A 16,537-nucleotide genomic window follows, 5' to 3' on the forward strand; every position below is an offset into this window, starting at 1 on the left:
GTATTTGATTTTTCTTTTTAATTTTCCCTTGGCTTCAGCAGGGACTGTTTGTTGATTTCAACCCAGCAGAGATGCTGCTGGGCGCAGAAGAAGGTGGGGATGATGGGGACCTGGAAGCAGAGCTGTGGCTGGTGTCACAGGAGAAAAAGGGAGAGAAGGAAGTCGAAACCAAAAGGGAAAAGTAAGTCCAAGTACCAGGATTTTATCTCTTGGCAACCTGAATACTTTAATAAAGATCCCTATTTACAAATGTCTAATCTATCTGAAAGGGTTTTTCATCACTGATAGAAGCTGAAAGTACAACTACTCCATCCTCTACTTTGAAAGGTTTACATGGTTATTCCAGAAAAAGGATAAGAGGATGTATTTTTTTGGCTGTGCTCCTGTAGACCTAGGAAAAAGCCCCATGATGCCCAGCCCATCCCAGGATTGGCTTAGGTGCGAAATTCCATTCTTGTGTCATCGTGGCGTTCGGCGGTTACCGCGGCGACGGCGTCGGTGCTGGTCAGTCGCGTTCGGTCCGCGGCCGAGAAGCGACCTGTCCCGGCAGCTCTGCGCGTCCCCAGCCACTGACTCTTCGCGTCCCCATCGAGCGTCTCCTCGCGACCCCATCCACCGCCTCTTCGTGTCCCCGCCACCACCTCTTCGTGTCCCCATCCACCGCCTCTTCGCGTCCCCATCCACCGGCTCTTCGCGTCCCCAGCCACCGGCTCTTCGCGTCCCCAGCCACCGGCTCTTCGCGTCCCCAGCCACCGGCTCTTCGCGTCCCCAGCCACCGGCTCTTCGCGTCCCCAGCCACCGGCTCTTTGTGTCCCCTACGGCTCTGCGTGTCCCCAGCGGCTCTGCGTGTCCCAGCCGTCGGCGGTAATGTCTCCTTCCTTTGCCACGGGCCCGCAGCGGGGGGCGCCTGGGAGCGGGGCAGTAGAGCCTTGTTGGAGCTTTTCGCTGCCTCGTCTAAAGCGAGGGGCTGGGGCAGACGAGCGGGGAGCGGCCCTGGGGCGGAGGGAACGGCTCTGGGGAGGGCGGAGCGACACTGGGGCAGAGGAAAGGGGAACGGCATAAGGACGGGGTGTGTGTCTGTTTCGGGTGTGTGCGCGGCGCTTTCCTGAGGTCTGTGGTCTGTTTCCTATGAGGAAGACCTTCCTTAATTTGAAGGAAACAAAAGTCAGCAACAACAACCAAACAAACCCATCCCAGGAAATGTCGGCCCCACCAGCTTCGTTACTGTGAAGTTCGGATGAGAAATAGCAAGGCCGAGTCTGAAACTTCTTTAGGGTCTTGTTGGACAGCAGGTGACCCATGAGCCAGCCGTGTGCTCAGGCAGCCGGGAGGGCCAAGGGTAACCCGGGCTGCATGGAGCCCGGCACTGGCAGCCGGTGCAGGGAGCGGGTTGTCCCGCTCTGCGCTGCGCTGGGGTGGCCTGACCGCAAGTCCTGGGTGCAGTTTTGGGTGCCACAGGACAAGAGAGACATCAAAATATCAGAGAGTGTCCAGAGGAGGGCAAGGAGGTTGGTGAAGGGTCTGTGGGGAAGGGGGAGGGTTTGTGAGAAGAGGCTGAAGTGCCTGGGTTTGCTCAGCCTGCAGAAGAGGAGGCTGAGGGGAGACTTCATGGTGGTCTGTGGCTTTCTGATGAGGGGGAGCGAAGGGGCAGGGACCGATCTCCTCTCTCTAGTGACCTCTGATAGAAGCTGAGGGAACAGCATGCAGCTGCGAAAGGGGAGGTTTAGGTTGGGTATTTGGAAGAGGTTCTTCACTGCGAGGGATCGGCACAGGCTCCCCAGTTGAGTGGTCACAGCCCCCAGCCTGACTGAGTTCAGGAAGCATCTGGACGATGTGCTCAGTGCCATGCTGTGATTTGGCTGGCCCTGTGTGGAGTCTGTGATTCTAAAGGGTCCGGCAGTGTGCCCTGGGTACGGCAGCTGGTGGTCGGTGAGCAAAGGGAAGCATCAGGGCTGCGTGAGGTATGAGCAGAGACTGAGTGACAAAACAAGGTATGGAAGCCTTGTGTCTGTGTGAATAAGCGAAGTAGCTGGTAAGGAGGGAATGGCATGTGTTAGTCCAGCTGTGTGTGTGTCTGTGTGTCTGTGTGTGTCTGTGTGTGTGTGTGTGTGTGTGTCTGTGTGTGTGTGTGTAGAACATTCTGCTACCTTTATCTTCCTCCCTGAGAGGAGAGGTCTGGAGGCTTTGGGGGAGGCAGACTTCTCTGAATTAAGCCATGGGTGCTACGTTCTTCATAGGCACTGAAAGAATTGATGCAATTTCTGTGTGTTTGGCCATCTTGATCCTTTCCCTGCTTTTATTTTTGAATAGTAATTTTGAAATTGCTTGTTTCTTTTAGCTCTTCCTTGTGAATCATGAGCACCCACCAGATAAGCAGAATTGACTATGCCTGGTATGGAAAATGCACCCGCTCAGTCAGCACACCGAGGACTTTCCAGTACAAGTAAATAACTTCTTTCTGATTTGCTCAGGGAAACTGAGTTAGTGAAGGTGCCTTTACCTTTTTGCCATTGTTTGGGTTAATGTGACAGCAAGAATATGAGTAAGGTTTTGAGCATTGTATCGTGACATTGTATGTGCATAACAAGAATGTCACTGAGCTCTAGAATTAGAAATTACATCATGTCTAAAAAGTTTTAACTGTCTGAAATAAATAGGAAAGGTTTTAATGGTGCAACTCAACTGTAGGCTTTGTAAGAGGGAGCATAACTAGCTCTAAGATAGAGAGGTCATCAGCTTTACTGTTCTGTGAATTCTAAAGAATATTCCATCCTGCTAATCTCTGTGTATGCTTCACTTTCTAGGGGATTCATTAAATGGGAACTAACCAGAAAATCAACCCGTATCCACCTTGGTGATTTTGTTCTAGTAGAAGCAGAGAATCCAGATCAACCTTATGTGGCACAACTCCTGAATTTATATGAAGATGGTAAGAGAAATTAAAAATAACCTCCCATCTGAGAACTATACAAATGTTTTAGCAGTATTTATTTAGCAGTATTTAGCCCATAACCCCATATCACTGGCCTAATTTATTAAGGAATTTAGGCTTTGGTAATCACGGCATCTGCATTCATATCCTCCCCAAATATTTGGGGCTGATGGCTAATTTAAACTAAATTTGATAGATAAACGGAAAGCTTAAAGGCATTCATCTGTTTTTGCAAGCATTTTTTTTAGTTGTCTAATTGAAAAGAAATGTCCCTTCAGAAGACAGCATGAGCTTGTGCTTTATTCAGAGCTTAGAGAATCCAAATGTAGCAAGAGTACTGCAGCCCTGGAACCTACATGTTATTATCCATCAGGGAGCTTAACCTTTTGGTCCAGGACTGAATAAATTGAGGCTCATGATTTCGGTCCCGTGTAGAACTACTTGCTTATAGATGAAGGAAAAAGATAAATCCTGGCAAGTGAGTGCTACAAGGACTGAGTTTGCAATAGAAATGATTTGTTAGCTATGTTACATTCCTCTGAACAGTTTTTGTTGTTTGTTTTGGGCCATAACAATATTTTGAGGGTTTTAAAATTCTGGTTTTGGACAAAACTGTACTTCAGCTTATTTGTTGACTAATGAACACGTATTGTATTGATTCTTTTCATGCCCATATGAAACCCCTAAAGCTTCCTTGAAAACAAGATTTTCCTTTTTTTCTGTATCTTCAAGAAATTTGTCAAACACACGTATGTTTCAGCTAAAGTCATTGAGATGTGGGAATAACTGTGACAGGCTACAATCCTTAATGTTCAGTGACTTGTGTTGTTGTTGTTACAGATGCCCAACAAAAACATGCGGTTGTGCAGTGGTTCTCTCGCTTCACAGACATCCCTGAAAACCAACGGAAACAGCTTAAAAGAACAGTTGATCCCCAGGAAGTGTTTTATGATGAAACTCCTGGCTATAACGTTGATATAGCTTTGGAGACCATTATTAAAACCGTAACGGTACGTACTGCAGCCCCTCCACGCATAGAGGGAAGCAAGAAACAATTTGCAAAGAAGAACAGAACAGTGCAGCTACTCTTTTCCCTCCCAAACTCAACCTGGGATGTATATTTCTTGATGCAGTTAACATAAGATAGCTTGAAAGTGTTGACATTTTGTCTTTCCTCCATCCCCAAATGACTTCAGGTATTGGCAGCCAGCTCATGTAGAGGCTTGCATGGAAGGCAGGATTGTGATGGGAGTCGTGTAGTGCAGTGAACTGATGCTCGTGTAAACCTAGGTTGAAGGTGTTGCCCTAAATAATGAGTTGCAATAATAAGATTATCAGTGATTAGAAAATAGCTGAATGCTAGATTAACACTAAATAGTAACCTAGATGTGTGGTTTTGTCTTCTCTGTTTTTACAGGTAGTGCCACTACATCCGTGGGAGGAGTTACCTGTTGCTTTAAACAAGACAGACACTTTCTATATAAAACAGTCTTGGGATGGGAGGTGTTTTAAGGATTTGACCCCTGACATATTCTGGAAGCTGAAAGGATCTGATGAGGAAGGACTAGACCAGTTAAACAGTATGTATAGGGCAATACTTGGTCCTTTTGGTAGTTTTGAATGTAATATGTTTTATGCCTCTTGGTTTTGTGGAGTTGAAACTGTGATAATATTCAGCACTGGTATTTTTAGGTCCCTCACTCAGGCTTTTGGCTTTGCCCAGGCCTTTTGGGCAGCTTAGTTGTTTGTCTTACGCTCATGATTTCAAGCAACTGTCCTGCTTTAAACCAATTGCTGTTGCCTCTGTTTTGTTTGTAACAGGGAAGTCTGAGTTCATGTGCTTGTTGGCTGAAATGCTACCTACCCATCAGCCGAACTTGAGCTCAGAACAGTTCCATTTCTTTAACTTTCTAATGGTGTGCCAGAATGCTCACCTTGGGCTGGTTGAATGCTCCTGTTAATCCTTTCTCACCTGCCATATTTTCAACTTGCAGCCCTAGTAAAATTGTAAGTGATGGAGGTGGGTTGGAAGAAATCAGTTTGTATGGTATGTAGTCATGTTTTTAGAGGGAGTGTATTATGCCTTCTGTGCGTCTGCAGTTCCTTGTTCTGGAGTCTAGTGAATGCCATCTCCTTTCATTGAAATGACAGCTCCTGAGGCATTTGTACTGTGTCTTCTGAAAGTTAACCAAACCAGCCATACCTACGCTTGACAACAGTTCCTTTGGCTCTGTTTCTTAGGTCCCACAAGATCTCCTGAAAGCCAGCTCCAGGGATCTGAAGTTTTGGATGCTGCCCAGGATGTTGTAGCACCTTTAAAATCACCACCTAGGAAAAGAAAAATGAATTTCACTGGCATTTTAAGCTCACCATCAAAAATTCCTTGTCCCAGTAAGAAGTCAGCAGCAATGTTTTATACTGCAGAGGAATGGCAGAGGTTTACTGATAAACCCAAGTATCTGGATGTGAAAGAGAACACTGTAAAGTAAGTGATAGCCTTTTTATAATTATCTTTGTATGGGATTTCTTGTAGGTCTCTTAAAGGGCCCTTTTCTAGAGAAAAGCAGGTGAATTCTCTCTGAACCACATTTTGCCTGTGGAGATCACTGGGAGAAGGTGTGGGCATGACAGGAAAGGAATTTGAATCCATCTTCATCGTGATAGTTGGTACTCATTAAGATGGATATAAACCTGCTTCCCTGCAGTACCTGTCGTACAGGTTTAAACTTGCCCTGCTTGTGACAGCTGTGGAGATGGGCTGAACCATAAAAAGGGCTGTGATTGGCCTCATGAGAGTTCTCATGACAACTGTATATAGAATTTCATGCTGGGGCAGAAGAAAGGGTCTTCAATTACTATTTATACCTTGAAAACTACATAGTTTGTTTAGCTTCTTAGTAAAATGCAAATGGTTGTAGACATACACCTGAGTTGCAGTGTGGGCAGAAACTTCTTACGTTGGGAAACGGTGTTTGTCAGAAAAGGAACCCCCTTTAAACTAGTCATGGCTTTGAAACAGCCATGGGAAAGTAACAGCTCAAGTGGAAAACATGTTGACTTTCTGATGACAGAAATTAGTGAAAAAGCTGAAAATGTATCAAATTACACTCTGTAGTGTGTAGAGCTGTATGTTTGATGGGGCTTTTTACCTCTTGTTATTTCTGTTTCTCATAGCATATTGAATGCAGTCAATATTAAACAGGAGGAGTATTCTCCATCTAGCTCGGATACCTCTTACTCGAGTGACTGGGAAGAAGACGATGACAGACAGTATATACCAGAAAAGAAACATGTAAGTTTCCATCAAAGAGCTATTTTTATGCTTGCTAAGTCACTTATTTGAATGCTTGGATGGCTGTGTACTGAAGTCATGTATCTGATGCTCTTCCCTGTTAATTAAATCTTGATTGATGTTTGGTACGAATAGGTTCCACGCCTGTAAAACACTTGTGTGTTGGGACTGTTAAGACACTGTTGACCAGAAAACAGGGAAAATGTTGGATGTGTGTCTAATGCCATCAGAGTAACCTTGTGCTTGGCAGTAGAAGTGTCCTGATTATTGAAGGCCCACCAATGTGCAGATGCTTGCCAGCACAAGAGGGGTGCTTGACAGTGTTCATGACCACAGCAAAGAGAGTGTGGCTGGCAGTTTCTCACAGTGTCCTGGCTGCTGGTGGAGGTGGGGTGCCAGGCTACAGCACGTCAGGCCTCGGTCATTAAGGCTGGTTTCTGCTTGTGGTCAGGTTCGTGTTGTCAAGGCCAATTTTTACCCTGTGTTTATGAAATATCTAACCCAGAAGTCGCATAGGAGAGGAACAACAAGGAGGAATCATTAAGGTGGCTTTTTAGTTTGGACAGTGAAATTCAGGTAGACCACTTGCTGTTCCTGAAGAACTGGATCACTTGGTGGCACCAACTTCATAAAGACATAAACACTTTAAAATTGTTCAGGCATTTAAAAGATGCAGCAGTCTAGATCATCTCTCCCATATCAGTTTCTTTTTTCCCTTAGAAAGAAAAGACCATGAGGCTTGTGTGGTAACTCTCTTTTGTAAAGACCTTCTCCTCACCTTGTTCTCTGGCATGGGGGATCTTTGTGCATTAGCAAGGTTTCAAGAAACTGTATATACGACCAGTTGACAGTAGGAACTGCTGTGTATAGAGAATCTGAGGTTGTAACTTCTCTTTGCAGTCCTTCCCAGTACCACCCAGGACATCTCCAAATGTAACTCCTGAAACTTCCAGGCACAGCCCTGCTGTACAGAACGCAGCCAGTCTGCTGGCAGAAGCCAGACTAAGGTAACGTGTGCTCAGGGGAGGAAATCATCTTCTTGGCATCAGATGGGCATAGCAGTGGGCTGTGCTGAATCAGGGAAATGTCATCTTTACCATGCTGAATCAATTTGGTAACAATGCATGGTGTTTTGATACCAGAATGGCATTTCTGTGTTTGCAGTGTGATATTAGATCTACAAATACTAGTAGTATTTCTGTTACCACTTTTACAATTTCAAATTCTTAGAACCAGTCCACGCTGAATTCTTCAGAATTAAGTATCTGCCTTCTGTGCAACATCAGGAAGACAAAGCTCCTTTCTTGTTAGCTTTAGATTGTAAACGAATACTGTCTGCCTTCTCTGGGTGTGTGACAAAGCTTTACAGATACTGTAGATCTTCACAGTGGAAACAAATGTTCTTTTTCTTTTTCAATTAACAGGCTGCATGTTTCTGCTGTCCCAGAATCTCTGCCTTGTCGTGAGGAGGAATTGCAGAGTATCTATACATTTGTGGAGAGCAATCTTGTTGATGGTACAGGAGGGTGAGTTTGTTGATGGAGACTATGAGTGAGATCACATCTACCTGTGACATTAACAGCAGTCAGACAAGCACTTCCTGTCATTTGGCAGAATTCAAGTTCCCAGTTGAATTTTCCTGTTCTTTTTCTTCCATAAGAAGGGTTGTGAATAGAAATAAGATGGGCTTACAGATTTCAATTAAAGGCCAAATTAATGAATTAATTTTCGATGTCTGGGTAAACAGAGAGAGATAAATGACATTGATAAAGTTTTTCAGGTTGCTAACTGCTTCCCTAATAAAAATTCTCGGGATCCTCCAATGTTCTATGTGTCCCAGTCTGCAGATGAAGTCCCTTAAAGATAAGGAATTGCCTGATGTGAGAGAGTAGCATTGAAGGCTGTTCTCAGAGCCCAGGACTTGCAGCTTATCAGTCCTTGGAGTGTCATCATTTTTGTTAGGTTGCTGAAAAGGTTTTCTCCTGTTGTAGGTGTATGTACATCACTGGAATGCCTGGAACTGGTAAAACTACAACTGTTCAGGAGGCCATTCGCTGTCTTGAGCAAGCTGTGGAAGATGATTGCATCCCATCCTTCCAGCTTGTAGAGATTAATGGCATGAAGTTAACTGACCCTCATGAATTCTATGTGCAGTTATTAGAGGTAAGTAAAGCTTCTTCAGTGGCTCTGAGGTTAGAAGGAACAAATCTTATGCTTTGCCATCAGATCCCTGATGTGTTACAGGATTCAATTAACACATCAGGACTACCAAGTAGTAGAGCAGACAGACACTATGCTTTTCTCTTAGAGCAGGCTAAAAAATAATGAAGGCCGAGACCTACTACTTAAACTGTTTTCCTTTCAGCTGCAGTGGCTGGCTGGTTTATTGCACTCACTTAAGTTTAACAAAAATGATAAATCTCAACCAGATTCATTGTATATTTTCCCCTTCTTTAACTTTCTGCACGTCTGTTGAAAAAATTAGAGATGAGTCATTGTAGTTCTGTATCCCTATGAGGATTCATTAATATTTTACTGGGAGTCCAAGATGACTGAAGTCAGACTGTTCTTGTCACTGACTAAGGTTTTGCATTCAGAGACTCCCTGGAAGCATGCTACGTTTAGAGTCCTCCTGAAACCAGGCTCAGGGTTTTGTACTAAATCTATGTGTAAGACAACTTGCAGGAAATACTAATGGCCTTCTGTGTTGATTGTTGGAGAGTAGCTAAAACCAAATAGGGGTTAAACTTCTTCCTATTTCCTGTGTTGTGATGTGATTAACCTGCAACAAGTTGAATCCTTGTCCAGTCCCTGACAGGTCAGCGAGTGACAGCAGCCCATGCTGCAGCACTGTTGGCAAAACTCTTCAGTACACCTGGAACAAACAGAAGGGCCACGGTGCTGGTAGTAGATGAGGTGAGACCTTTATTTCTTTCCTTGAAGTCCTCTTAGAAATGAGGTTGTGGTGGGTGGAAAAAGACCTGCTTGGACTGCACCATATGGGACGTAAAAGGAATAAACGGTCTTATGTGAGAAGACATGAAAAAGGGTCATCTTAGCCTTCCTAGGAAACTGAACTTAAATGGGCAAATGTCCTGTTGCCAGATTGTTCTCTGCCTTGGATTTCACATTGGTTTGATGTTTTGCTTTGGTCCAAGTCACTAGAATGAGTTATGCCAAGTCCTCAAGACGATAGAATTCAGGTGTATTTTGTCTAGAAACTGCTGCTTTTCCAGTCAGAAAAGTCACAGTGAAAATAAGTCCTGTCTGGTTTTGGAACATGTGGTATGTTCAGTGATCAAAAGATGGACCCTCATTTTTTTGTTTTGTAAGCTGATGCAGCTCCTGACATGGAGGAGGGTCTTTTAATCTTGTTGGATGCAGTATTAATGTCCCAGTAGTGTTTAAAAACCACAGATCTGTAATCACTCTGCTGTGAATAGTACTGTTGAAGCATCTAGTTAGGACTGTGCTTTTCCACAAGGGATTAGAGCCCTGATTCTGCAACTGTGGACTTCCCAGTAGATTGAGAAAAGAAACAGAGTGGGGACAGCTTGTTGGGCATCCCGTAGGAAGTTGTCTTTGGCAGAGCTAGCTCTCAGCCCCCATCAGGTGCTGTAAATATCAGACCCTTCTTGGTCACTCTGATGCTTCTCTTCCTGTCTCTGCAGCTTGATCTTCTGTGGACCCAGAAACAGGATGTTTTGTACAATTTATTTGACTGGCCATCTTGGAAGCACTCGAAGTTAATCGTCTTGGCCATCGCCAACACCACGGACTTGCCAGACAGAATGATGCTGAACAGAGTAGCCAGCAGAGTGGTATGTCCTAGGAATTTTGTTGCTGTGCTATAAAATGAGAAGAGCTTAGATATTGTGTGCAGTCAGAAGTAATCCAGGATAAAGGTAGGACTGGTTCCATCAGAGGTGACTCAACGCTTTTAGAATGCCCTCTGCAGAGGGTCAGTAACAAACGTGTCAGTCTTGCAGAGTAAGTTCAGGAGCCATCTTGCTCATCTGATGTTTGGCTGTCTCAGTACATGTGTTCTTGTAAGGATCAGTGAAGATGCAGATGTCTTTTTAAGCATATTAAGATCTGGATAATGACATGCTGTGCCTTGTGGATAAGCCGCTTGCTCTCTAGTTGGGAAGAATTCTCTTCTGCATTCCCTTCCTCTATCCTTTCTCATCCCAGGCACCTAGTTAGTACGTTCCCCTTGCCAGTATCAGCTGCTGGGTTTTCCTTGTTGGATACCTTAGGATAGGAGGTTGGATGCACTCTACACCTGGGTTGAAACTGTTTTTCCTAGGTGGTCTCTATCACATTTGCAGAAACAGTGCTCAGTGCCTCCATCCTTCTGTGACTCAGCTAGTTCTACAGTGTGTGAATTGCTTCTTCCCCCCACCCACTAACCTTGCAGATCAGCTGAGTCCATAGAGTCCCAAGAAAGAAGACTTTTACATAAGAGATGCCTTTTCATAGCTTCTGCTGTTACTGTATTAAATAAGTGTAAATAGTTGGAAACAAATGCACTACAACTGCTTCTCACTGTATTGTATTATTTCCTCCAGTGCTTCACCAGAATGCCCTTTGAGCCTTACAGCTGCAGAGAATTAGAGGAAATTATTTTATCCAGGCTGGACAACATCAATGTGTTTGAAGAAGATGCAGTTCATCTGGTAAGCAGAGGACAGATGCTTGTCCTGTTTGTCCTTTGTGTTGTGTTAGGTAAGGAGCAAGGCAGGCAGCAGGGGAGAGCTCTGTGGCAGAAGTCAGGCTTCATTCTGTACTCATGTCTTCTGTAGTGAAGACAAAGTGGGGTGCAAGTAACAGCTGATACCTTATGCTCCCAGTAAGGTATGCAGGATATTTTAAAAGAAACAATAGTGATCTGCATTTTTTTTCTAGTATGATTTTCTTCAGAAAAATAACTTTCAATAAGATTTTCTAGAGGATTTCTCATTCTTTGCTTCAGCTGGGTTCCAGGCCTTTTACAGGTTATCAGCATCTACTGGGAGCACTAGGCCAGTGCTATATCCAGTGAACATTCATAGCTCTACTAAACTGTAAACCACAAGACTATTTAGATTCAGAAATTTAGATATAAAGATTCAGGCACGTGGAAATGTAAATTCACTCTACCAGGTATTTCTCTAAAATGTACCAAAAATGCCTATGTACACTTAAAGTCAATATTCTCTTGAGTGTGGAACAACAGAGAAATGTGTCACAGGTGTGTGTCCCTGTCCACTCCCCTCCCTGTAGTCCACACACCACCACCCCACTCTATTTTTTTTCTCCTCTGTGTGAACATGGACTGTGGTAGGATCGTTATTGACATTTCTGAAGAAGTTGGTACTGAACTGCTCACATGGAATTTTGTGAGTGTGTGTTTTGTGTTGTGGGGTTTTTCTTTTAACTTCATGACTTCTTTGGTTATAGAAAAAATGTTGAGTTTTGAATTTCTGATGACCCCATTAGGGAGGAGTGTTGTTGAGGGAGAGTTGCTTTTCTTGGTTTTGATCAATAAGATTGGTATTCTGATTTTAGGATACAGTTCACAGCAGCATTGCTCTCCTGCATTGTGGTCAGGAATGGGTTTTTTTGTCTGTTGACTCTTGCTTAATTCTTTCCTTCAACACGTAGGAAGTACTGCTACAAAGCTGTGGTGTTTCCTTTCAGGTAGCAGCACTGTCTGGTGATGCAAGGCGTTGCCTGAACATCTGCAGAAGGGCCACTGAGATCTGTGAATTTGCTGGCCAGAGCAGCACATCTGAAAAAGTCAGGGTGGTCCACATAACAAAAGCCATCGATGAAATGTTTTCATCACCATACATAAATTTCATCAGGTAAAAAATATCCCTAAGGAATTTCTGTCTTTTTCACTGGGTGTTTTTTCACAAACATTAAGTCTGTTGTCAGCACCCTTTGGGAGCATAAGCCATATGTTGTGTGTTATGGAAATAGGATCCCAAGCAAGCCTTGTAGCACAGCTTGGAATGAAAGGAACAAAAAACCCCAATTAAAGACAGGGGAAACCAAGGCAGAGAAACCAGGTGTTCAGGTTTCTACAGGATGTTTCCATGTCAGTGTGTTAGCACTGCTCAGGAGGGGGCTTGTGAAATTTCCTCCCTGGGAAATTGTCCCTGCTGACTGTACATAGATTGCCCTGAACACAGTTTCCCAGTGCCAATTCCTTGCAGTTAGAACTAAACCTGGAAGCTCTCTTCAGGAGCCCACAGCTACAAACCCTACTGGCTATTCAGCATTCTGGAGCAGACTGTGAGCTAGTCTGGAGGAAGACACAGCGACACATAGTGTAGGCCTCAGGCCCTGAGGAGTCAACTCTTGCCCCCTCTACATAGTGTATTTTTGGCACTGTCTCTGCTTGCTTAGATGCAACTGCAGACATGTGAGCAGAATGCAAGACTGTCCCATTGGAAGTGGTTTGTTGAACATAAGCAGGTTGTGTTTGTGGTGGGAATACATGTGAGGAATTCTGTTGCTGTTCGGTGCTTTGCACAGGCTGGAACTGGTAAAGGACTTTGCTAGTTTCTGGTCAAAAGACAGAGAGTCCCCTTCATGGGGCCTCAGGGCTGCAAATAAGACACTTTGTTGGCTATGGAAGGGCTTTTGCTGTGTTAGTTGTGCCTGGAAATCTCCATGTTGATTGAATTCATAAATCCTCAGTTGACGGAAGCACAGGGCAGAACATGTATGATGCACAGAATGGAATGTGTTCAGAGACACTGCAGGAAAGGTGGAGTGAAATGCAGTGTATTGTGGTGCCAGTGTTGCAGGCTGTAGTGTACCCCTCTCGGGTAGAAAAATACCCTGCATTTAAATGTGAGGCTACCAAGCAATTTCCCTTCCAGACTCTTCTCTGATGCTTCCTAAGTTCTAAACTTGGCAGACTGATTTTTGCCTGTTCTGTTTTGATCTTCAGGAATGCCTCCCTGCACGAACATCTTCCTGAAAGCCACTTTAGCCGAGTTTTGCAGGACAGGATTTGAAGAGGCAACATTGCACCAGGTATGTTTGTGCTTCAGAGTAATTGATGTTTTTTCCTCTTAGAGGGGAGCACTGTCAAAATTATGAGACAGAAGTTATAGGTACTTAAATATTTGGGGGGTTCATTAAAATTTGATGGAAGACAGTATGATCATAGAATCATAGAATGGTCTGGGTTGGAAGGGATCCAAGGGTCATTGAGCTCCAACCCCCCTGCCAGATGCAGGGCCACCAACCTCCAGGCCTGGATCTACTGAAGATTGCCCTGGGCCCCATGCAACCTGGCCTTGAATGCCTCCTGGGTCGTGGCATCCCCCACCTCTCTGGGCAGCCTGTTCCAGCACCTCAACACTGTAAAAAACTTCCCCCAAATATCTAATTTAAACCTACCTTCCTTCAGCTTTAATCCATTCCCCCTGGTCCTGCCGTTGTCTACCCTTTTGAAAAGTTGATGCCCTCCTGTTTCTCTGCTCCCTTCAGGTACTGAAAGGCTGTAATGATGTCCCCCTGGGCTCCTCTCCAGGAGCTCTTCTCCCAGTCTGTATCTCTGTCTGGGATTCTTCTGGCCCGAGTGCAAGACCTTACACTTCGCAGGGCTGAACCTCATTATGTTCCCCTGGGCCCACCTTCCCAGCCTGTCAACATCCCTCTGGATGGCTTCCTTTCTTCTGTTGTGTCAACCACAGCACTCAGCTTGGTGTCATCTGCAAACTTGCTGAGGGTGCACTCAATTCCATCATCGATGTCATTGATAAAGATGTTAAAGAGCACCAGTCCCAAGAGAGACCCCTGGGGGACCCCGCTTGTCACCGGCCTCCACCTGGACACAGACCCATTGACCACCACCCTTTGTCTATGTTCTTTCAATCAGTTTCTTATGCACTGGATGGTCCACCCATGATGACAAGGTGCAGGCCAGGTGTAAAACCTGGCTGCTCCCACCTGGTTTTCAATGGGACTAAATACTTCTGATTGGAAACGTGTGCAGCTGTACTCATGTTCTGCATGGTGTGGATCACAAAGTGGTTGAAAATCCTGCATGCCTCCACCTAACTTGCTTTGTAACAGGAAAAATCAATGAGTACCTGAAAATATCAAGCAGCATAGTTCATGGAGGAAAACTAAAAGAGGGTTGAAATTGGTGACAAAGTTCCCACAGTTTGTGCTTGAAGAGCAGCATGTCTACAGTTTGTCTGAACAGATCCCAGCTCGTTTTCCTTCCCCTCCCATAGAAGTGGAGGGAAGGAAGCTGCTTTTTTTTTTCTTTTCACCTTGGCCTGTTAGATTGCAACAGGAGGTAAACATGACCTGTCCCCCCTTCTCTCTTTTACAATAGATCTACCATCAGCACGTTGCCTTGTGCAGAGTTGAAGGCATTCCATGTCCTACAGTGTCCGACATCATGGCAGTTTGTTCGAGACTCAGTGCCTGCAGGCTCTTGCTGACAGGACCCAGCACTGAGTATCTTGACATGCGGGTGCGCCTGAACATCAGCCGGGACGATCTGATCTCTGCACTCAACAGTCACACCATCTGTTAGAATTTTTAATAGTTTTTAATGTTCATAAATATTTTAAATATTGTCTGTTTTTATTTTTAAATTTATAATATTTAAATGTTGAAATGTATTTTGTGTTAAGTACTTTGCTTAGATGTTTGATTTTTTTTTTAGGTAGTTTTAATCTAATAAATTAGTTCTGTTAAAGCATTTTAGATGTTCAAATCAAGCTGTTTGATTTTTTTAAATATTTGTATGTGCTGGTAACTGGTTCCCTTTCAGCAGAGGGAACTTCATTACTTGCATCACTGCTCATGCCCAGGAGTCGGATTTTTAGCACTAGCAGTGTCTGTGGCACTGGAGCTTATGTAGCTTCTCTTCACTGGCTTTTGTTGAGTGTTACAGAGATTAAAATGTGGTATAAGGAACAGGAACTTTGTTTGCAATCAAGGTGGAGTTTTTTAATTGAGGAGCCTTTTCTACCAGGAAAGTCAAAATGCCAGAATAAATCTGGCATTCAAGTAACCAGCTTTATAATAATAATCATCATCATCGATGGCTATCAAGGATTGCTTCAGAGGTGTTGCCTCAGGTACCGCAGGTCTGTTGCAATGGGCTTTTGTAACCAAACCCTTCACCGGTATTAGTTGTATGGGATCAGAATTTGAAAATGCTTTTTCAAGTTGTTGCTGTGGAACAGGCACAAAGAATGGATCTTGTTGAGTGATCTCAGTAACTAACAAATGGAAGTGGCCAAAGCTGCAGGTATTTCTGCGCTGTGACTTCTGCCAGGGTGCTCACTGGTGTAGGGCTGGACAATGAATTTGTAGGTGTCTCTTCAGTGACCCTGACCCTCCGAGTAGGATCTCTATGGCAGGGCTGGGTTTGCCTGGCGAACTAAAGCCTTTGTAGTGGCATCAGGCAGCCAAAGAAGTGGCTGTTAAACAGACTTGTCAAAGAAACTCCATGTCAGGGGCTTTCTTTTTTGTAATGTGTTTGTTAAATGCTCCAGCTAAAGGCCGAATGAATGAGCACAGGCCCCTGACACCGGTAAGGCGGAGTGTCAGCCTCGTGGCGCCCCAATGCGGCAATGGAAGGCTGGGGGCTGTGACCGGCTGTACCCCGCTGCGGCCCTGACTCTGGTCGTCGCTGCTCATGTTCGTTACCGTGACCAAGTTGTGCAAGACCCGGTGTCCCCTCTGCCCGAAGGTTAACCCAAGCCGGAGCTGTGGCGGGCTGAGGAGCCGAGCTGTAAGCTGCCACCGCCAGACCCAGGCCCCAGCCCGCCACTACCCCGCGGCCGGGCCCCGCCCTCGCAACACTCTCCCGCCTCTCCCGCCCTCCCGCGGCGCTGGTTCGGCGGTGAGGGAGCTGTTCCCGCCGTACTGTCCGCGGCTGCGAGCGGCTGTGCCTGTCTCCTGGGCCGGTCCGTGGGGAGCGCCTTGAGGCGGACGGAGGGGTGTGGCCGTGCCGGGCTCCCTGCGGCCGGGGGAAGGCGGCACAGGCGGGCCTAGGCCTTGGGGGGTGTGTGTTACATGGTGTGTGCCCCCCGCGCCCCCCACCCCTCCTTCACGGTGGTGCCAGACGTCTGGGGGTGCCGGTCAAAGCTGCGGGTTTGAGCGCAGCCCGCTCCGTGCTGCCTGCCTTCCTCCCGCTTGCGTTGCGTTGAGACGGACAAGGATACTGCCATTGACTTCCATGCGCTCTCAGCCCCTCAGAGACACAAGCGTCTGGAATTCCTGAACCAGCATGCTTGGCAGAAGAGCTAAACAAAGCCCTCAGGCGAAGGGCCAGCAAGCCGCGG

At 45.5% G+C, this 16,537-nt stretch overlaps 1 pseudogene across 1 annotated transcript; it reads left to right on the forward strand.

Moving 5' to 3' along the window:
• The first annotated feature begins 2,354 nt into the window (after positions 1 to 2,354).
• LOC311193140 (origin recognition complex subunit 1-like) lies at positions 2,355 to 15,870 on the forward strand (annotated as a pseudogene). The gene is made up of 16 exons: positions 2,355 to 2,443; positions 2,805 to 2,929; positions 3,773 to 3,942; positions 4,350 to 4,512; positions 5,174 to 5,417; positions 6,107 to 6,224; positions 7,125 to 7,231; positions 7,649 to 7,750; positions 8,216 to 8,387; positions 9,033 to 9,140; positions 9,896 to 10,045; positions 10,796 to 10,903; positions 11,907 to 12,073; positions 13,171 to 13,256; positions 14,572 to 14,770; positions 15,746 to 15,870. The product of its transcript is annotated as an origin recognition complex subunit 1-like (transcript).
• Positions 15,871 to 16,537: the final 667 nt, after the last annotated feature.

This window comes from Gallinula chloropus, assembly GCF_964237585.1.
Source record: "Gallinula chloropus genome assembly, chromosome: 6".
In the NCBI taxonomy this organism is placed as follows: domain Eukaryota; kingdom Metazoa; phylum Chordata; class Aves; order Gruiformes; family Rallidae; genus Gallinula; species Gallinula chloropus.